The 21,375-nt window shown below is 55.0% G+C and overlaps 1 long non-coding RNA gene across 2 annotated transcripts; it reads left to right on the plus strand.

The window, feature by feature from the left end:
* The first annotated feature begins 96 nt into the window (after positions 1–96).
* Positions 97–8,533, plus strand: LOC146766000 (uncharacterized). 2 transcript variants are annotated; one of them, XR_014958657.1, is made up of 3 exons: positions 97–185; positions 7,482–7,740; positions 8,110–8,533. It is a non-coding gene; the product is annotated as an uncharacterized LOC146766000 (long non-coding RNA). The 2 variants fall into 2 exon arrangements; XR_014958656.1 differs by lacking the exon at positions 97–185 and having other exon boundaries at positions 7,203–7,740.
* The last annotated feature ends 12,842 nt before the right edge of the window (positions 8,534–21,375 follow it).

Below are 21,375 nucleotides of genomic sequence, written 5' to 3' on the forward strand. Positions count from 1 at the left end.
AACGCTGCAGCAAAGCATCACTAGTACTTCGGGCCGTGTGAATATGTCAACATGATCAGAGGGGAGGGAGCAGGGAGGGAGGAGGGAAGCGCCCGCCTCTAGGGGGGTGCTGGGGGCCGCCTCGCCCCCCGGCCCCGGCCTCCCGCCGCCCCGGCAGCCCGGGCGCTGCCCGGCCGCTCTCCCCGGTAGGAGCTTCCCGAGCGCCGGCAGCGGGGGGGGCTCCACGCGCGGCGGTGGGGGGGTCCGAAGCTGCGTGCCCCCCTTCCCCGAACGCCGCCGGTACCGTAGCGGGTCCCCCTGTGTCCCCCCGGCCCGGAACGCCTCGGGAGGCCGCCGCGCCGCACGCCCATCCCCGCCGCGCCGCGGCTGCCGCCGGTCCCCGGGTGTCTCCCCGCTGCCGCTGCCCCCGCGCCCTGCTCCCCTCCCCGGCAAAGTTGCTTTCTTTCAACGACACCTCCAGGCCGGCAGCCGGGCGCTTTCCTTCCCCCCGCGGATCTGGGGGTGAGCTCGGGGTGGCTCTGCGGCTCTTCCCCCCGCTCGGAGCTCGGCTCCGGCCGCCCCTGCCGCCGCTATCATTGTTGTGGTGGGCGCTGGAGGCTGCGGCGGGCGGGCGGCGGCCGCCGCCGGCTCGGCCCCGGCCCCGGCGGCCGCTGATCGCGGCGGGTGCGCGCAGGGAAGCGGGGGGCCGCTGGAAAATGGGGTTTTAATGTATTTATTATTCCTTTTTTTCTTTCTTTCTTTGGCGTTGCCGATTAAGGCCACTCGGCTGGCACCGGCGCCGACAGGGTTACGCTCCCACACCCCTCCTCTTCCACGAGGTGCGCGGGGAGGAGACGGGAAGTGCGGCTTTCCCTGCGCCCGGGCCGGGGCAGCGCCGGGCGGGGGGGCCCAGCGCCGGCTAACCCGGGCTCGCATGGAGCCAGCCACCCCCCGGGGAAGGCGTCACGCGTGGGTCTGATCCGACCCCACGGAGAGGGAAGAGCCGGGCAGGATCCTCCTGGGAAGTTTCTGAGGAGATATATTAATTTCGGGGGTGGGTGCTGCTGGGAAGGGGTGTGTGACAGTGCAGGGCAGCGAGAAGGGGCTTGTGACTGTGCGTGTCGTGGGCATGCAGGGCACGGAGCGCCCACGGGTGTCAGGCAGGGTATCCCAGCGCTGGGAGGTGCCGAATCGCTACCCTGCCCTGGGGAGGGAGGGGGGAATCTCCTGACGCCCCCCACCCTGCTTTAAACAGGGGAGGATAATCCGCCGGGAGCGGAGCGGGGGAGCGCGGGGGCTCGGCGCTGGCTGCGCGCAGATGGGAGCGGAACCTCTAAAGTGATTAGCTCTTCTAACATTGCATTTTTGACGCACATGGTTAAGAGCGCTTGGCGCCAGCTTGGTGAAGTCCCTGTAGTAACCAGCGTCTAGGATCGCTTTGCATTCACCAAAATATCTCCCCTTTAGTCGGGGGTGGGGGTGAAAAGAGGAGGAGGGAGGAAAAGAAGCGGGAGTAATGCGTTCAAAGAGGATGAGGGGGGAAGTCTGATGTGTTTCACGAAGCCAGGAGCCTGGTTACCAGCGCAGCGCTCGGCTGCGCTGTGCGGCTGCTTATCGACCAAGAGAGCGAGTCTTCCCAACCTCTGCTGAGAACCGGTTCTCGGGCTCCTGCCGCGGTGGGAACCCCAAAGACTTTGCCTTCCCTTTATCAGCGTCCCCAGCAAACGCCCGGCGGCCTCAAGAAGTTTGCTGCAATTTACCCCAAGCGGGCCGCCGCTCTCTCACGGCGACCGGGAGGTGCCCGCGGGACAAGCGCTGCCGCCCCCGGCCCCGCCGCGCCCCGGCCCCGCGCCCGCCCCGCCGGAGCGCGCCCCCGGCGCCGCGGCACGAACCGGAGCCGCTGCCGCCCTCCGCACCTTGCGCCGCTCTCCGCACCCACCCGCGCAGGAAAATAAAATGTTTGCCGCTTATGATTTCCAATTCCAGCGTCTGTCTAATGGCGTGCAAACTTCCGCCAGTTCCGAGTGACCTCCCCGACGAAGCCCCCCGGAGACTCGTATTATGAAGGGAGGCTGCACTAATCTAAGATCAAAAGCGGGAAGGTGCGAACAGTCTTTGTCTCCCTTCGGCCGCCTCATTCCCCCTTCTGTGTGTGATAAATCTACCCTGGCGCCGACTGCGCGCTGGATGATTAATTTGCAAGCAAACAAAAGGGACCTGATGGCCAGCCATCTTAGTTAAATATTGGCCAGTGCTTCCAGCTACTTGTTAGCCTCCTCTTTGCCTGAAATAAATAAGCGAGACGCAGAAGTAAATAAATAAGGAGACCCGCAAAAATGAATGGCAAAGCGAAGGGATGGCACGGGAGTAAGGGGAAAAAAAAAAAAAAAGAGATCAGGGTGGCTGACGGTGAAGCGGGAGCGGGTGGAGGTGGGAATGGGGCTGGTGGCGGGGGGAGCCAGGGTGATAGCACGCTGAGATAGCCGGCTGCCCCCGCGCCTCCCGGCCTGTCTACAGCCTGGGCTTGCACCAAGGCCGACACTATCTTGGCTCTTCAAAGAGGCATGAAAGGTCTCTGCTGTCTCCCCGGAGAGCGGCCAGGCCGGGGCTCTCTAATCTCGTAGCACAAGAGCTAAAGGCCAGGGCGGGGGGAGCGGCTCCCACCCTCCCGAGCTCTTCTTCCCTCCACCATCGCCAGCACCTCGATGGGTTTTCCCCGGTTGGATCCAGACCCCGGGTCTGTGGTGGCTGAGCGGCTGGGAGAGCTCCGCTTCCTCGGATTTCACCCTCCTAAGCAACTTTTAGCGTTTGCACGAGAGCTCGGCGCTGCAGCGAGCATTCCCCGAGCGTATGTGTTAGAGGTGTGGGAGGAGAGAGGCTTTGGCTCTCTCCCGGTGGCCTGAAGAGCCAGCTGGAGGAAGGAGGCAAGAGGAAAATAAAGGCAGCCCAGCTTTCAGGCCCACACGTCCTCTCCCAGGCCTGCGGGAGCAGCTCCGAGGCGTGTGTGCGTGCGTGGAGGGGCTGTGTGTGCTCCACGGCCTCTGCGGAGATGCTGTGGGTGTGTGGCACCGGGAGGGATTCGTGCCCTGGGGCACACCGCCAATCCCCGCTCCACAGCAGCCCCTGAGGTGTCCCTGACACCCCCTCCATGCGCTGGATGCTCTGCAGGAAAGAACAAGCCTCGGTGCATGGTGAGCAGGGCCAACGTGCACAGCCTAAGTGGGGTTTTGCATCCTATCTATGCATTTCCTTATCGTGCTGCCTGTTCCAAGCATCCCCAGGGGCCCAGACCCATCCTGCCTGCCAGCAGCTCTGCACCCTGCAGGATTTATCCCTCTCCTCCCTCCCTTTCCCACGGCAATGCAACCTCTGCTCCGTCTCCAGCCCTTCAGAAGGCAACACCCCAGCGTGGCCACGCTGTGTTTATCCGAAATAAAACGCAGCGGGCTGGTTTACTTTGGCAGGTTTGCAGTAAATACTGGCTGGAGCACAGGGGGCATCTGGGGAGTGGTGATTACACGCTTCTTCCGAGGGAAAGTGTGCCCAGCCCCGGGCAGGCCCTTCCCCAGCGCCACAAAAGGTGTCAGGAGATGGGGGCCGTGTTGACACAGATCCATCCCAGAGTGGCACTGCAGGCCACAAGTGTAATGGAGCAGCTCCCTTAGGGAGCTCGTCTATACACTTGGATCATACAAGCTGCTATGGGGAGAGCGGGGAATCGCTGTAGCAGTTCTTTGCCTTCCCCTTTGGCAGAACACTTCCTCCAATTGCAAATTGGATTTCATGGAAAGTCTGGCCCAAAAACTTAAAAAAATAATCTGCCAGAGTTTAAAAAAGCATTGCGAGTCATTAAAAATATTGAGAATTAAGTCTCCCATATCTCCCTCTGAGCAGGCTCAGCCCCATCGTGTCCCACTGCAATCAAAGGGGCCGTTCCCATCTCTCTGAACAGAAGATCCCCCACCAGGGGGATCAGGCCCCCTTCCCAACACAACCGAGGGCTTTGCAGACTTGGGGGAAGCCCAGAGACAGCATTGCTTGTAATACTGGGGGAAAAAGAGAGGAAAGCACCACTTGGAGAGGTTTCCCCTCCAGCACCTCTCACTGGGATGCAATCCTCAGGGGAAGGCTGCTTGTGGCCCAGCCTGGTGGGAGCAGTGCAGCGCTGAGTGTGGTGAGGCAGCGTGGGGTCGGGCAGTGCTGTCCCCCAGCACAGGGTCACCACCATGCTGGCACTGAGCAGCCCTTCACAGCTCCCAACCCCCCTGCTCCTCCTGGCACCCGGAGCCTGGTCAGGATCCTGCCAAAGCATCGGGGCTCCAGGTGCTCACATCACCAGCCCTGCCCCAGTTCCTCCCCTCCTCACAAGACCTGCGTTCATCTCATCCCCATCCCAGCTGCTCTGACATTCTCCAGTTGCCTCCACTGTGTCCCAGACTGGAAAAGAAAATAAAGGAGCACCCAGAGCTGCCTGCTGCAGCTCTCCCCTCTGCCTCGGGCCAGGCCCAGCCTCACCGACCAAGGCATGTCAGGGCACAGCAAGGTTTGGGGCTGGACCTTTTCCCTCCCAAGCTCACATCCCTTTTTACCTTTTCTGAGTCCTTTTTGCACCATTCAGCTTCTGCTTGCCACAAACCAACACCCTCTGCACTCACAGATCTGGCGACCCTTTCCACCCCCAGTCTTGTTCTTCTCACCAATGTGCTGCTGGCAGAAACAAAATGGAAGTCCTGTTTGCTCCCTTGCCCTCTCTACACCCATCCTTCTGCTTCCACCATCGCTGGCCGAGCAGAAATTGTAAATAGAGCTCACTATTTGGATAAGGCTTTTTTTTTTAATACCCAAGCCATACATCCAGTTTGCCGCTCAGGAAGTCACGCTAATTGTCCTTTCCTATAGTCAAACAGATCTATCTTTTCAATGCTGTCTTTGTGTCTCTGCGTGCGAGGGAGAAAGAGAGAATGAGTGGATAGGTTTATTCAATTATTTAAACACACACACAACACAACAAGAGGGCCAAGGAGCGCCGGTTCCTCCCGCAGAAGCCCTCCAGCTCTCCAGCCGCGGCATTGCCCCCCCACCTCCCCGCAGACCCAGTAGAACAAGGCACTCGAGAGCACCCGGCAAAGAAACCGATTTTATCTGCTTTGACCATCAGCCGTGTTCTTTAACAACCCAGAACCGGAGCCTTTCCCTTCTCCACACGGCCCCCGGGCGTCTCCTCCGCGCCCCCGGGCCGGCGGGGCGGGCGCAGCTTCCCGCGGGGCTCGGAGCGGGGCCGGAGCCCGGGCGGGGCCGGCAGCACCGGGCACACGCAGACGCTGGGCTGCGGGTCAAGGAGGGGAGTGGGAGCCCCTGGCACCGCCACTGACACACACTTTGCTCCCGTTTGCTTCAAGATGCCACCGAGTCACCCGGTCATCGATTGATACCTCGGGCGGGGGGAGGACCAGCTGTTGCAAAAGGACATGGTAAATCTAATAGGGGCTGCTGTCAATAAAGAAATGACAGGGAAGAAGAATCGGCTTCTTAAAGTCTGCTGAACTAACACTCATCATGCAGCCGCGGACACGTACTCTCCATCGAAGCCTGGTATCCATTACTATTTTCCTTACTAGGTTTCAATTAAAGAGCTGTAACCCCCACACGCACACCCCAAGGCAGGGCATACATGAAAGGGACGAGGAGGCAGCGGACAATTCCTGCCAGCCCCGAGCCTCTGACGTGCCCAAGCGAATTCCCCCGGCCCCGAGCGGCCGGGCCGGGCAGAGCCGCGTCCCTGCGGGCAGCGGGACCCCGCACCGGCACCGCTCTCTCCCGCCGTGGGCTGCAGGACTTAAAAACTGCTAAAGGTGGATGTTCCTGGATGTTCCCCGCGCATCTGGGCAGCAGAGGAGTTCGGGGCACGGCCGTGGGCACCCACAGCGTGACCGTGTTCCCAACAACTTCATTTCGCTCTTCCCTTCTAGCGTGAAATAAATCCTAAATTATCCCCAGCTTAAAAAAAATTAACAAACTCCACCAATTTTTTTTTTTAGTGAAAGACGGAAAAGCTTTATTTATTTTTTTTTTTCAATGTCCCAGTTAGGAGGTTCGGGGCGGGAGGGGAAGGCTGGGAACGGTTTTTTTTTTTTTCCTCTCGTGGAGCCCCTCTGTGCGTTTGACCCTTGGCATCTGCCTGAGAAGGGCGAGGGAAGGGCTTCACCCGCCCTCCCTTCAAACGGGAGCTGCAAAAGGCGGCCGAAATGTGCCAGCTCAGCCCTGGGAAACTTTTGGGTAGCGGCAAATTTCTCTAAAGAAAGAACTTGACCGCTTTGGTCAGCCTGAAAGTGTCACCCGACGTGCAGGGCAGGGAGCTGCGGGGTCCCTCGGAGCGCCACTCCACAGGGTGTGGTGGACCGAGGAGCTCCTGTCCTTCTTCCCCACTGCTTCCCAACTGTCCCCACTGCCAGGGGACACCTTCCCGAGGGCGCTGAGCCGGTAGTTCAGCCCCTCGGCCCAGTTTTGGGGGTGCTGACAGCCCCGCCACCAGCCCCCGGCCCGTCGGAGCTCCCACTGCGCTTCACCAAAATCTCCTCTACACGCTCACACATCCACGCACGACCCAGCAAAACCCCCCGGAGATCATTTCCGTGGGGAGCACGGCAAGATGGAAATAAATAATAATAATTTTAAAAAGAAAAAAAAAAAGCAGAAAAATAAATCAGGGGCTCCTCTCTGTCTCTGGGGCGTGGGAGGTTTTGTAGCGCAGTTTTATTTTAGTTTAGTATTTTGAACAAACTTCAGATTGATTTCCGGAAAGCGCAAACGCGCACACATGGGAAAGTGAAAAAACCGGTCCTTCGAGGTCATCTGAGAAGGGGAGACGGGATCTGTGGCCTTCTTCCCCCCCTGCCCCCCGCAAAAAAAACCAAAAAAACAAAAAAAAACAAAAAAAAAACCAGTAATAGAAGGGGAAAGATCCCATGTTTTTATAGTTTAAAAGTACTTTGAATTATTTGCTTTTAATGGCACACGTGGCTGCAGCAAAGCCGGGCTCTGCTTTCGATCTTGCACTTGCTCCTTGCTTTTCTGTACATATATGCATGTGTGTGTATATACATCTCGAAGCTTTACAGCCCCCGTTTCACGGCCAGGTTTCTCTCCGTCTCCCCACCCTTTCCCCTGGACCAAAAACAAGTCCCAGGCCACTCTTGCTCCTACGGTAATTACTGTTCTGCTGGGATTCAGAAACGCGGGCAGAGCCGGCTTCTGCCACGGCGTTTCTCTGGAGCAGCAGGAGTATTGCGAAAATTTATTAAACCCAGATGATTCGGGAGTTGGGGCAGACGGAAAAGATTTCCAATTAAAGCCGAGCGGAGCAGAATACAACCAGCTCCGTGTCGCAGGTGTAAACTGCATTTGCGCAGCTCTTGCTGCGCTTCCCGGAGCGGCTCCTTTCCCTTGCTCTAACTGGGGTTAGAGGGGAAAGGTTTGGGTTTATTATTTTTTTTTTCCCGCAGGAGATTTTTGCCAGGGAGCCATCGGGCTCGGCCCGGCGCCGGGCTCCGCGGCGCGGAGCATCTTTCCCCGCGGTCGATGCGCGCCTGGGCGGCTCGGTGCCGGCAGCCCCCGCGGGGCCACGGGCCGCCACCTCCTAGCCCTGAAAATCCCCTGCTCACCTGTTGCTCCAGCCGCTTCTTTAATGGCATGGGCTTAAGGGGAAGCTAAAATGCTCACAAGCGATCTCGGAAAAGCGGCGGCGGGAAGGAATGATTCCAGGTAGATGGGAGATGGGAGAGGATAAAACAGACGGGGCATCGCTCCTGATCCTCGGGATAAGGAAGGAAATGCCCTTTCACAGGGCACGGCCACTTTCTGCTCATTTTGTACCGCTTCTCGGGGGTGTTGGGAGTGTTAATTCCCCCCGAAAATTGGTTCCTTGTTCATCAGGAACACTCTTGTTCATCAGGAGTATTCAGATGTCGTGGGACATGAGAGCCATCCCCCTTAAAAAGCTTTTTTTCTCCTTAGATTGAGGCTTGACACACACTCCGGGAGCGGGGCACTCAACTTTCTGATGTTACAGTATAAATAAGGGGGAAAAGCATTAATGAATGTTTAATCCTTGTTTTCTTTAAATACCATTAGGACAATTGTCCGGACCCCGGGTCAGGGAAAAATGCTGTTCAGTGGAGACAGGAAGGCGACGGCTTGGAAGGAGAAGGGGGGATTTGAAGAGGAATAAGTGGGTGCATAGTGCCTGGAGCTCACCTTCTGCAAAGACAAGGTGTGATTAATGTCCGACACTTGTGGAGCCGTTTGTCCCTGCCCTGGCTCACAAATCCTGCTGCTCGTCCCCCGACCGCGAAGGAAGCAGAGCAGATTGTGAAGCCTCTGCACAGTGGGACGGGGGTGGGAGAGGGGGGAAAAGAAAAAGAACATACAAGACAAGCCCGTCTCAAGAGCTGGAGTGGGCAGAGTATTACATGTACAAACATCCAAACAAGATTCGAGCAGTACAAAGCGTCGGAAAATCCAGAGCAGCCACATAAAAAGAGAAGTTAAGTAGGAAGTGGTGTAAAAGTGTTGTCATTTATTTTGCCTTCCCTTACAGATGTTCTGCATAAAGCCCTATCTTAATGAGACGGAGCGAGGGAAGGAGGGAGGGGTGAGCGCGGGCGGGGAGGGGGCGCGGGGGTCCCGCCGAGGGCCGGGCTCGCCCCGCGGAGGCTCCGTGGGCTCCGGCCACGGGATGGCGCCGCGGCCGCCGCCTCTCACCTGCCGGAGCGGAGCTCACCTGGGCGGCCCGGCTCCCCCGGCCCGGCCCGGGGCACCCCCAGGCACCGGCGGGCCGGGAGCAGGGCAGCGGCTGGAGCGGTGGCACCGCTCACCCCAAGGGATCGCAATAAAAGAGCTTTTAGAAGTGACAGCCGGGCATTTATGGGCTGAGAGACAACGCGAGCCACGGCCGCAGCATCCCCGCTGCCGCGCCGGGGACCCGCGGGTGACGCAGGATAACTTGTCCCGGGGGAGGGTGGAGAGGAAGGAGGGAGAAGGGGATGGGAGAAAGTTCAGTTCCTGGCGGTCAGAGCTTGGCCGCCAGCATTAGCAGCTCCCGAGCTCGCCAAGAGGGAGGAATAACGCGGCGGGGCAAGAGAAGCGCTGAGCTAAACTTAGGGACCGGGAAGGGAAAGATCCGTTCTTCAAAACAGCTGGACTAAAAATACCCACCCTCCCCCTCCAGACTGAAGGCTGGGTGAAGGTGTACGAGATCTAATATTTCAGGTGACATAAGAAGGGAGCAAACACCCTGCCAAAAGCATCTCTCATCCCGCACCACCTCCTCCCCCGGAATACAGTGACCAGCCCCCGCCAAAAAAAAAAAAAAAACCCCTCGAGCAAATAAATCCAAAGTCACGTCTCAGTGTCACCCACCAGCCAAGAAAAAAAAAATTAAATAAATAAAATTCGCGTTTTATGAGTCCTGCTCCTCCGGATCAGACCAGGAGAGGAGCCGGTCGCCCCTCGCTGCCTCCTTCCCAGGGCAGGTGCTCCCACCGCCCGCTCCCATCACCCAGCCACGATCCCACCGCGCCGCAAAGCGCCGGGGACAGTAGCTGGGTTTAAGCATAAAAAAGAGCCTGTTTGCTTCTTTATTAGTGTGAGCCTACTCTAATTACGAGAAATCGCTGCTCTCGGGCTGAAACGACGTGTTGTCCTGTGCTTGTAAAATACATTTCAAGTAATTCTTTTCTGTCTATAAAATGCAGCGTGTGTGTGGGGAATATAAATAAACTGCTGTCCATTTCTTTAATGCTATTTTAGCCAAATTGACTGGCCGGATTGGAATTCGACATAAAAGCTTTAGTTTGCAAAACATCCGCACTATAACGTCTAGGAGACAGGGCTTGAGCTCCAGCGCGACAGGCACGTTAACTGCATTAAAACCTCTCCATACATTTTCGAGCTTTTGCTTTTTTCCCCCTCTTGCAGCACATCCACCCGCTCTCCTCCCCGCCTCCGGGCGCCTGCGCCTGGTTTTCTCCAAATGAAGTATTTTACGTGATCGATGGAAGGAGTCATTTGGCCCATAATTAGGTCAATAAAATCAATGTTTATTCCTCTGATGGCCTGAAAGCTAATAAATTCCTCTTTTATATTCGCTCCCTCCGAAGATTAGAAACGAGCTGCCCCAGCCCCAGCGACAGCAGAGCGGGGAGGGCGGCAGCCCCGGCCGGCGGGGATCGCTCCGTTCCGCCGGGGAGCCGCGCTCCCAGCCCGCCACCAGTCCAGCCGCTGGCACAAAAATAAAGTATCTATATAATTTTTTAAAAATCCTCTACTCCTATCCCTCTCCATTCCTGTTTATTTTTCAAGTCAAGCCAATTTACAACATATCCAAATTGAGTCTAACCCTCCTCGAGCACCCTCCATCGCGCACACGCACGCCCCACTCCTGTCTCACAGATAACTTTATTTCGCTTGATTCCCTTTGGAACCACTGTTAGTCATGGACACGCAAGGTCTGAGGGTGCCTTGGGGAAATCCTATTAGACTTGGAGAAAGTAAAGCTTTTGGTACAATTAAAAAAAAAAAACAAAAAAAACCCAAAGAAACAAAAAAAAACCCAACCCAAACCCGCGACAGTTTTGTTTTTCACTCAGTAATAGCGAGGAAAAAGTATCGCGGTCCTAATCAGATCAATATAGACACACACAAATCTTTGCAAAGGTTTAGCAGTTTACAGTGGGTTCCAGACCTTTGACATACATTGCGGATTAATTGGGCACTGTCAAGAGGGGGGAAGAGGAGGTGGGATTCCAGTTAATTAGTCGAGAAATGAATAAAAACTAAACATTATCGGAATTGTCTGCGGGTCCCGGTTTGTTAGTGGGGATTTGGGGATCAGCTTTTGTGTGCCGTAAATTGGATCTGAGTAGCGTGGTGCTGTCTTACACTGTCGTTTTGTGAACTGGCGACAGCTCGAGTCCATGGGAAAACTTAAAGGGAACCTGGGGCCGGTCACAGAGCCTCATTATCTCATGTCGGATACCATCTTTCGGGGAGAGCGTTTAATCAACAGTGGCACACTATCCTCCCCTCGCAACCTGGGCAAACCTCACCACCTTCCCTTCCCTCCGCCCTGCAAACCGCCCGAGAGAGAAAAAAAAAAAAAAAAAGAAAAAAAAGATCCCCCCCTTCCCCGAGTGGGTGAAAGCGTCCCACGGGCTGGGAGGCGGTGGCGGAGCTCCCGCAGCCGCGGCTGCCCGCGGCGAGCCCCCGGCCGGGCACGTGGGGCTTCGGCCGTCCCTGCGCTCCAAGGGCTGGGTCTCCGCGGTGCCTCGGGTTCTGCCTTCCCCCCAGAGCCGGGAAGAGCCGGGCCCGTGGTCGGAGGGAGTTTAACGCGGCGCTGGACGGGGCGGTGCCCGCTGCCCACCCGCGGGACCGCCGCTTCCCGGCCGCTTCCCTGCCGCCAGCCCGGCCCCGCCGCCTGCTTCTCCCTCTGCCCGGCCTGCTGTCCTCGAGGCACTCCCGGCTCCTCACCCGCCGCCTCTCCGGGCCGCCCCGCCGGGCTGTCCCCGGGTGAGCTGCGGAGTTCCCCCTGGTTCCCAGCGAGGTGAATTCCCTCTCCTCCCACTCCTCCCTCCGCCTGCCCTCAACGGTCCAGAGGGGACGCGGGGAAAGAGATGGGAACGAGCGAGGAGGGATCCGGCAGCGCCTTCCCTCCAGCCTCAGGGCAGGAGTCCTCACGGGAGGAAAACCTTCCGCGCTGAAGGAGAAGGTCGCTCCCCGCCGTGTCGGTGTCCCGAGCACGGGGGCTCCGGGGCGGGGGGAGCCGCACGCCGAGGTGGCCCCGGTTCTGCCCGGGACCAGCGCAGAGCCGGGATGGAGCGAGGGGAGCAGAGAGGGGGAGCCCTCAGCCCACGGGAACTCCCAGCTGCGTCCGGGTGTCCCCCCTGAGCCGCTTTGCGGGCTCGCAGGTGCGGACGGGACCCCTGTGAGGGGGTGCCGGGTCCCTGCGGAGATCTCTCGGGGGTTGTACCCGAGCGGGACGAGGCCCGGGAGGATGAGGCTGTGGCGCACCGGGAGGAGCCCCTGTCCAGATCCCCCAGCACCTCGCGTGGGGCTGGGACAGCCCGAGGGACGGACAGACGGACCTTGCCGAACGGTAAAATCCGCTGCACTCAAGTTAGGGCGATCCCTGTCCTGCGAGTACCCTAATCCTAACCCTAACCCCTCCTCGGGGCTGAGCGAAGAACGGGCCCCGGGGACACGAACTGCCCCACCGGGATGGAGCAGCAGCTCCCGGCCGCCTCCCGGGCTCCGGGGCCACCGCTGCAAGTCCCCGGCGTGCCCCCATCCCAGGAGGGAGTGTGATAGAAGGGAGGTCGCAGCTCCCCGAGAGCTGCGAGGGCATCCCTCCCAGCGCAGGAACCTCTCCCGGGGAGGAGGAAGGCAAAAAGCGCTGGGTTTTGGGGAGAGAAGGGTTTGGAAAGGGAGCGCATCCCGGTCCGTGCCCGGGAGGCGCCTTCATCCCCCGCGCGGGGCGGCGCGGAGCCGGCGGCGCTCGGTGACAGCCGGGCAGAGCCCGGAGCATCCCCGGGCTGCAGCCTCTGCCCCGGCCTCCTCCGGGCCAGTAATTGGGTGTGCTTAAATTCAACCCGGCTAACGAGCCTGTTGTCCTCCTCACCCCACCCCCGCGTGTGAAACATTGTCATTAGGCGTCTAATATCTCCATCGCTTCCAGGGGGGAATGGGAAGAGGCTGCTCGAAAAAAGCCACAGACAAAAGAAAGTGTGTGAACTCCCAGCGCCCGTATGCACAGCACAATGCAAAGCGGGTTAATATCAGTTAGCAGTTCTGCAGTGACCTGTAAAGTTGCCTCTCTGGAAAGATTCTTGATGTATTACTTAACATGGCTACACAGTTATCTGTCTCGGCATTAATGCGTCCATTAAATCACTGTTGAGTAGCATCAACCTACTCCCGAGTCTTTCCGTCCCCTGGGAATATGGTTTCTAAACAGGATCAAACATGTGATGCTGACAAGTCATGAGATAAGTTATAATTAATTAGAGTTTGCTACATCCACAGAATGGGTACTTGGGGGAGTGGGGATGGACCGGGCCATTAAGGACTTCAGCCAGGAGGTAGAATCTATAATATCGAGTTGGAAAACAAGAAGAAGTAATAATCAAAGGTGGCTGAAGAAAACTGCAAACCTTTAGCTTTCAGAACTCGGTCAAGATTAAAGTTGTTCTTGATGGGAAACACACCATCCACTCCTTAATGAAAACCATGGGGAGACCGATGCTGCGGATGGCTCCTTGAAGAGGGAGAGGAATCCTCGCTCCAGGTCTGAGGACAAAAATCGGCGGCACAATTTGCAAGAGGAAGAAGAGAGGAAGGAGTTGGGAGAAGGGAGCCGCCTCGCCTGGCTGAGCAGTGAAGCCGCAGCCAGAGGTCACGTCTCCGCCCGACACACACTTCGAGGTCGTTTCGCAGATGTTCCCCCGCTTCAGAGAGCCCCGAAGCATCGCCCTGCCTGCCCCAGAGCGCCCTGGAAGCTGCCGAAACCCCTCTCCTCCTGGCAGACAAATGGCCCCTCTTGCCCTGGGCTGGGGCCATCCTGCAGCCCTCCCCCTGCCCTCTCTGCTGGAATGACAGTTAAAAATCAGACTGCAAACAAGTGGATTTTGGTCGGAGCTGTAATAGCCCTTATTTGCTTTGCTTTAACAAACAGCTGGAGGGGGGGATTTACTTTCAGGCTGGCTGTAAAAGCTCCACACGGGAGGGGAAAGGCAGGGGACGGAGGTTAACCGGCGGCACGGGGTGTCTTTTCATGCCCTCTGCGAGTCAAAGCAATGGCTGGGTTTATTTGCTTGCTCTCTGCAACAAATGGGAGCCCTTCAGGTGAGAAAATGTTGGAAGGGTGGAATGACAGGACAGATTTACACCTGTCCTTACAGCCTACTCTGACAACCCCTATAGCCTACAGAAATGACCAGTGGTGCCGCGGAGTCTGGGGCAGTCAGCAGGTTCACTCGGCTTTTTTGATGCTTTTTCACTCTGTCCTCCCCCACCGCTGCCCCTCTGTTTCCTTCTCCCTTCTTATGGCACCACATGAAGCACAGAGGGATGGACCCGACCGACAGGCTCCCCCGGCCACCCCGTGCCCCAGGAATATCACAGCTGACCCGAGGAGCCCCTTCTCAGCACCTCCTCTGTCGCACAGGGTGCTCAGGGTCTGTTTACCACACTCCAGCCTCCTGCTATAACCTTCTCCAACTCTCAGCTGTCCCCTCCCAGACAAGAAGGCATAGAGGAGATAACCCCCCTTATGCCCTGTCTCCCCCCAAACATCCCACCTCGATGACAGAGGCTGTCCAGATGCCTCTGGAATCTGCCTGGACCCAGCTGCCATCTTCATCCGTGGAGAGGACAAAGGCTGCATTCTCCATCTCCCACCCAAGGGCCTGTTGCCACCTCCTAGTGCCTGCTGAAAGCCCTCCTCAAAGGCAGCTCTCGAGTGGGGCGCCTGCCGGAGCCAGGACCACTCAGCCCCGTTGAGCCTGGCAGGTTGCAGCCATTCCTGCTCAGGGCACGGGGGTGTCGCTGAGGGCCCTCTGGAGAGGACTGGAATACGTTTCGGTACCCCCTAGCCAAAAGCATCTTGTGAGCAAACAGCCCAGCCCAACATCTCATCACTCAGCATCATCAAGCAGCACTGAGCAGGACCTTGGGAGGCTCTGCTCCAGCATGGGTGCCTGAAGTTACAGTCAAAGAGCCAAATGGGAAAGCCCCACGACATGGCAGCACATAACAGAGGTCTCCTGATGGAGCCCACATGCCCAGCGGGTCCCCAGGACAGAGCTCCCAGCAGCAAAGTGCTCAGGTGTGGGACATCAGGCAGAGAAGAAACAACAGGTCCTAAACTGCTCTCAGCATTTTCACTTTAAGTGCCACGTTCTGCTGGAGATCTCCAGCTGGATTCCTCCTCCTGCAACAGGCAAGGGAGCCGAAGCCATCAGTTCTAACAAAAAAGTAAAAGCCAGAGGTTTGTCATGTCTCTATTAGGCTCATTGCAGCAATGATTTCCCAATTACAGAGGCAGTTTCAACAGAAAGGACTGGGAATGTCTCACAGGAGGACTCTTGACTGCCCCAGGCTAGGAAAGAGTAGAGAACCAGCCCCAAATGAAGCAAGCGTGGGGATTTGCCAACAGGTACCTCTGCTCATGGGACAACCCTAAGCCCTGGAATGGGGTTATAGCCAGAGGCAAGCACTCGAGATTCCTCTAAAATCTTTGGGAACATCTAAGGGTTCGGCACTTCTAAAAATCTCTTGAGGTTTCTTCAGATGCCTGGAGAGAGATTTCACAGCTTGTTTCTTAATAGCTGAGTTTTTAGCCTCTGTCCAGAAAAATAGGCTGTGCAACTTCAGTGTGACTTCCCTAAAATAATTAGGATTAAAACCTCACCATTTCACCTGTGATACACACCATTGCTACGCAGTAATCATGAGATAAGATCGTTTGTGGTAACACTCATCCCAGCGAGGATGGCACAAAAGGGTAACGGGGACAGAGAGAGGAGTTCAACCTTTTACAGCCTGGAAAGAGCTGGGATGCCTCTCCCTGCTGCATTCCCTTCCACAGCTGAGGCTTTCTGGGATGATTCTGCCCAGGAAGACATTGCAGGAACTGATGAGGCCAGGAATACCCTTAGGAAAATTAAGAAGAAAGGTTTATGTTTTCTCCTGTGCAGATGAATTTGCATATGACTACTCTGTGGAGTAAATGCCTTCCAGGGAAGATAGGAAGGTGCTCTTTGGCATTGGCAGGGGAAAGAGGATGGAATACAAGACTGTTTTGAATGACCTTTTTCCTGCAACTCTGGAGCTGATGGGGTGATATTCCCAGGGAGGCATCGATCCAGGTGCATGGCCATGAAGAGTTAATCCCTCAGTGGACATAGTTCCTCAGCCACTGCCATCCACAATTTCACACCCAGGGTGCATTACCTACATTTGGGGATCTGCCATCAACCACACACTCAAAGTCATGGTCTCCTCCTCATTCCCTTAAACGCTGTGGACCCTTCCTCTCAGAAAAAAACCACTTCCCCCTCCTGTGTGCTGGGATGGCTGGAGTTTGTAGCAGGGGAGGTTGTGCTGACAGCTGGCTTTGCTCGGTGAGAGGCCCTGGCAGCACAACCACTTCTCACCTCCCTTTACCAAAGCCTGGCTGTGGCACCCTCCTGCTGGAGATCCACTCCTTGTCCATCAGGGATTTCCCAGATGGGAATGTGTTCCCAAGTCCTAAACACGCTGGATTTCCATCCCACTTGCCAGGGCACTCACAACACATCCAGGGCACCCCAGGGTTTGCTGCTTCTCGCCCAGACATAGCTGATCTGCATATATTCAATACCCACGTCTGGGAAGGCTGCATGTGTTAAACCCAGGCATAATTTCCAGGCATGGAAAAGGGTGTGCTCAGAAACCCCAGACATTTTCTAAGCCTGCTCAAGACCTGCCATGATCAGATGGTTCCTCCAGCCAAAGAAGTCCTGAAGATGGAGCACATGGCTGGGAAACATCAGATTTGGAGGGAGTTAAGGATGTTCAGAAGACACTTCCAAACGTGCAGTTTTTCTTGCATGACACACAGGGTCACTCTTGTCAACAAATATCCCATTTTAATATTTCATTAAACTTTCATGGGGTACTCTGAGTCCATGATATAGGCACAGTCAACAAATGTAAAAAATCAATTCATCCGTCCCTGAGCAAATACCCACTGAGAGAAAGAAAGGCTCCCATTAATTTCCCCAGACTTCAGGTCAAGCCCTAAATGTATAAAGATCAAAAGACCTCGAGATTAGCATTGAGCCAAGTCATCAGCAGTGGGATTTCCAAAGGCCACGCTCAGCCCCTTGCCAGTAGATGAGTAAAAACACAGAGACCCAAGATTTTTTAGTTCTTTTTTTTTTTTTTTTTTTTTTTTTTTTGTGCAGTGAGGCAACTTTGGATTTTATTTTTTATTTAAGAAAGGAAATGGTAAAAGAAATTGTTTGCATTTTTTACCACAAGTGAGAGTTTTCCTCTACACACTCACACATCCCTCCAAAGTTCCTGAGAAGATGAGTGACAGCCAAATTGCCTCTTTGCACATCTCCCTGCCAGGTTTGTGCTGAGAACAGGTGGCTTTCACACCTAGCACATATTTGTGCTGGCTGAGCGTTAGCAGTAAAATCGAATCCTTTCCTCTGACCCAGGAATTTTGATGGCAGAGGGAAGGGTGGCTTGTTTGAAGGGGTGTGGCACTTCTTTCCACAGGAACATTTATCATTTCTCTGCTGAAAAAGAGACCAATAACCCATACCCCGTGCCTGTTATTACCCTGTGAATTCGAAGGTGTCTCGTTTTTAATGGGCCCTTAGCAATAGCGCCGGCACCTCATCATTTATCATCTTGTGCTGACAACTTCCTTGATGCACAAAGCTCCTGAATGGCACCTCTAAAAGAGGTGTCAGCAGAATGAGCCGTGAGGGGTCTTGTAGCTTTTCCTGTAGTCAAGCAAAGGAAGACCTGAGGCGTGTTTATACCTTTGAACTGGAATATCAGTGAAAATATCAGACTCACTGTGCTCTCCTCTCTAGCCCAGTGCCAGGCAGAGCACAGGGGAGGAAAACCAACCTCTGAAGGCCACAAGAGGCAAGAGGGATGGGGCACAGCAGTGCAGGCAGGAGAGCCCTGCTCCCACTGTCTTCCCAAATCCAATGATCACATTGGAACCCGCACAGCTTGGAGATACCCCAGCACAGGGCAGAACTGGCCCAAACAATTTCTCCTCCTTCCCAAAGCAAAACAGAAACCAAAGGGTGAGTCACAGCTTTGACCTACAATTTGAAGCCTGCTTTTTTTCCCAGGGCTTCAAGGAAATCTCGTGTTAAATCCATAACCAAGTCCTAAGGGAGACAGGCAAAACATCCTCTGACACAGCTGACCTCCTTTCTCTCGCTCTCTCTCTCCTCGAGAAGATGTTTTTCAAGGAAAGAAGCCAAAAATTGAGCTTAGGGAAATGAACAGAGCTTGGCTGGGTTGATGGGGCTGAGCTGACTTTGGCCAGGCAGCGCTGCCTCCTAACCTGCTCCTATGCAAGTCCCACCACCACCAGCAGCAGCCTCACCCTGGCAAAGGCTGCTCTTCCCTCCTGGTTTGTGCAAATACAGCCTTGTCACAAATCCATTTGCAATGGCCTTGAATGACAACAGCTGATTTTGATGCTGGCAACAGTAAATCTTCCATTTTCCCCTTGAGGGGATTGGCAGAGCCAGGCTGATTTCCTTCTCCAAACCTTGCCTGGCAGAGGTTTCCCTATCTCATAGCCTCATGCAAGCACAACACTCTGTAATTACCAGGTCCAGAGTCTTTCATTCAAGTGCCTTCAAGGACTTAAAGAATTTTGACTTGGGGCCCCCGGGGCGAAAGCCCAAGGATTACTTAGCCCAATTTACTTATGAGTAAACTGAGGCACGGCAGAGGGAAACCTGTAATTTTCACGAGTCTGTTCATTGAGGATTCCTCATTTTCCACACTCCTAACTACAAAATGCCCTAAAGGCTTCAGTATTCAGGGTTGCTGAGCAGCCAGATATTTGGTGGAAGGATTCTGCAGCGCTCCAGAAAGCCAACTCCATCCTTCTTCCAAACCACCCACTCAGAAAAAATCAGGGCATCCAAAACTGGTGGTTTGTGACACTCAGCTGATAATAGGGTATGTTATTAATGAGACCCAAATCTCAACCTCTCTGCACTTCCATTGAAGAGATATCTAGGGGGGAAAATAGGAAAGCAGGTAATAGCTTCCCCCTGTTCTGCCCCAGAGCTCAGTGTGCAGGCAGAAGGTGGGAGGAAGGAGGAATTTCCAAGCAGCCCCACGGGAGGCTCAGTGCTGCTGCCTGCCAGCAGACACCTCGGTCACACGCAGCACGTAGGGCCACGAGCACCAGAACCCCACGAGCACGGCCTGGCTCCCAGCAGCCACAGCTCATTTCCCATTTGAACGAAATCCCACGGAGGCTCAGGCAGGAATTCATCCCTCCTCTGTCCCCAGGGGCTGTGCACGAGGGATGGACTCTGTCCAGCAGTGTCCCCAGCGGCCTCAGGGACACCAGGGATTGGTTTGTACCTGCTGTGGGCACCGAGCAGCTGCTCCCGGTGTGGATCTGCCCAGAAATGAGAGCTTGCTCCAATAACCACTGCTTTAATGGGGATCAGTAATGGTCTCCTCCTCTATCCCACTGCTGTCCTTTCCCACAGAAGTTTTAGGAAACTTTCACCCTGTTTTCAGCTTTGAAACCACCATTCAAAAGGTACAAGGGGAAGGGGATGGATGGGAAGGGCAAAGCCGCTTCAGCCTCCTTTTCCTGACAACTCTCTGAAGAAAAAGGAATAATTGTGTATTACCCACATGCAGCCAGAGAATAAGTTACAGGAAAGAATCCATCAAGGGGGAAAGAAGATTCAGATATTCAAGGAAAAGATTTCCAAGTTGACTTATTATTTTTCCTCCAGGATCTCATTGCAACAGGCACTGTGCAAACAGCGAGAGACAATTTCCTGCACTAGATATATTAAAATATAAGCTGCAGAGACAGAAAGAGTGTGGGAGGGAAAATGGGAGGGTTGAGGAGAATTGAACTGACTCACCCTGGGTTACTTATCTGGTCAAGAATAGAGGCAGGGAGGAATAATCCAAGGCTTCAGAGTGCCAGTCCAACACTGTCCTTCAGACAAGGTTGCTCTACCTACCCCTTTGATGTGCTCATAACAGCAGGGAGCAAGAGGCACCTCCTATCAAAATGAGAAGCCAGGCCACAGCCAAAGAGCAGGAAATGGAGAAATATCAAGAGGAGATTATCTGAGAATAAAGTGTCTGTCACCAGCAAAAACATAATGGTGTCACTTGTGGGCTGGGGTAAATCAGCACAGCTCCCCAGCAGCCAGGGCTCTGCTCATTAACATCAGCAGGGTCTGCTCCACCTTATCCATCACCAGTGCCAGGAAGAGTAGAGGGGAGATGGGAGCTCAGTGAAAGCCATTCCTCAGTTAGGAGAGCACCAACCTGTAGACACAAGCCAGGGATCTGGATGTGCTGGCCAAAGAGAGAGGGGAGTGATAAATAGAGAGAATAATGCCAAAATAGGGACGTAAATTAACCACCTTGATAATGGGAAAAGAAATGGGAATCCAGTCCTGCCAAAGGTGAATTAAACCTTTCTTATGCCTCTGAACCCCTGAAAGAGTTAACAAAATAGTAGAAAAAGTAGAACAGAGATTCTAATTTATGGAGAGGTTCAAAGGGCTTTTGATAAAGCCCTTCAGTAGAGTCTCTGAAGGAAATTTTATAATCATGGGGTTGGGAGATAAAGTGCTGTCATAGATTAAAAACTTGTTGAGACAGAAAACAGAGGAGAAGGAAATAAATGGCAAATGACCAGCATGGAAATAATTTAGTAGAGGTGTCCCCAGGATGAATTTGGAAAGTGGTTAACTGTAGTATGACTTTATGACTAATAGCAATTAGAGCTGGTAGAATAATAAACAGAAGCATGGTAACAACGTTGATCCTGTACTCGTGTGCTGCAAAGAGGCTGATCTAGAACAACTCATTGGGCTTTTTGTGATTATTTCAGTGAAAAAAATCCAGCACAAAGCAACACCAAAGCCACATTGTTCTTGCCATTCCTTCTCCCTGAAAGCAAACCCAGGAACATTTCAGCGACACCTCCCCGTCCCCACACTCCCTGCACGGGCAGAGGTTTCCAGAGCTCTGACAAAGAATCCCTGGCACCGGCAAAGCGGAGGAGCAGGATTTTTCTGGCGTTGGGTTGCAATAAAGTTTTCAGCGATTCCCTCCCCCTCACTTCTCCCTCCCTTCAGCGGCTGCCTTCCCTGAGCTGTGACCCACGGGCTGAGTGAGAAACACCCACGGCAGAAAGGCGGCTTTGTGCTCTGCTGGCAACTAAGAACTTGTAGCTAAGTCGGGCCTAGGTGAGGATTGCAAGGAGCAGGGGGATCCAGGAGGATCACACAGAGGGTGGGACACCTGGAAATGCAGCTGAGCAGCAGCTGGATATCAGTCTAAACTGGACTGCCCTGAGTCAGTGCCCTGAGTTGGAAAGGGGTGAGAGAGAAGTGGTTCTGCCACTCAGAACCTGCTCCCACCACCCCAGACCTGGGCAAGGAGCCCTCCAGAGCTGAAAGGTGCCGTGCAAGGAATGAGGAGGGGGATTTCCTTGGCACTGAAGGATTCTGCTGCGTGCTCTGAGGAGATGCTGTGTCCTGGCAGGTGTCATGTAAGGCACAGGCACAAACACAAAGATTGCTGTGGCACCTCTTCCCAAAA

This window comes from Lonchura striata, chromosome 15 (assembly GCF_050655825.1).
Source record: "Lonchura striata isolate lonStrDom1 chromosome 15, ASM5065582v1, whole genome shotgun sequence".
Taxonomy (NCBI): domain Eukaryota; kingdom Metazoa; phylum Chordata; class Aves; order Passeriformes; family Estrildidae; genus Lonchura; species Lonchura striata.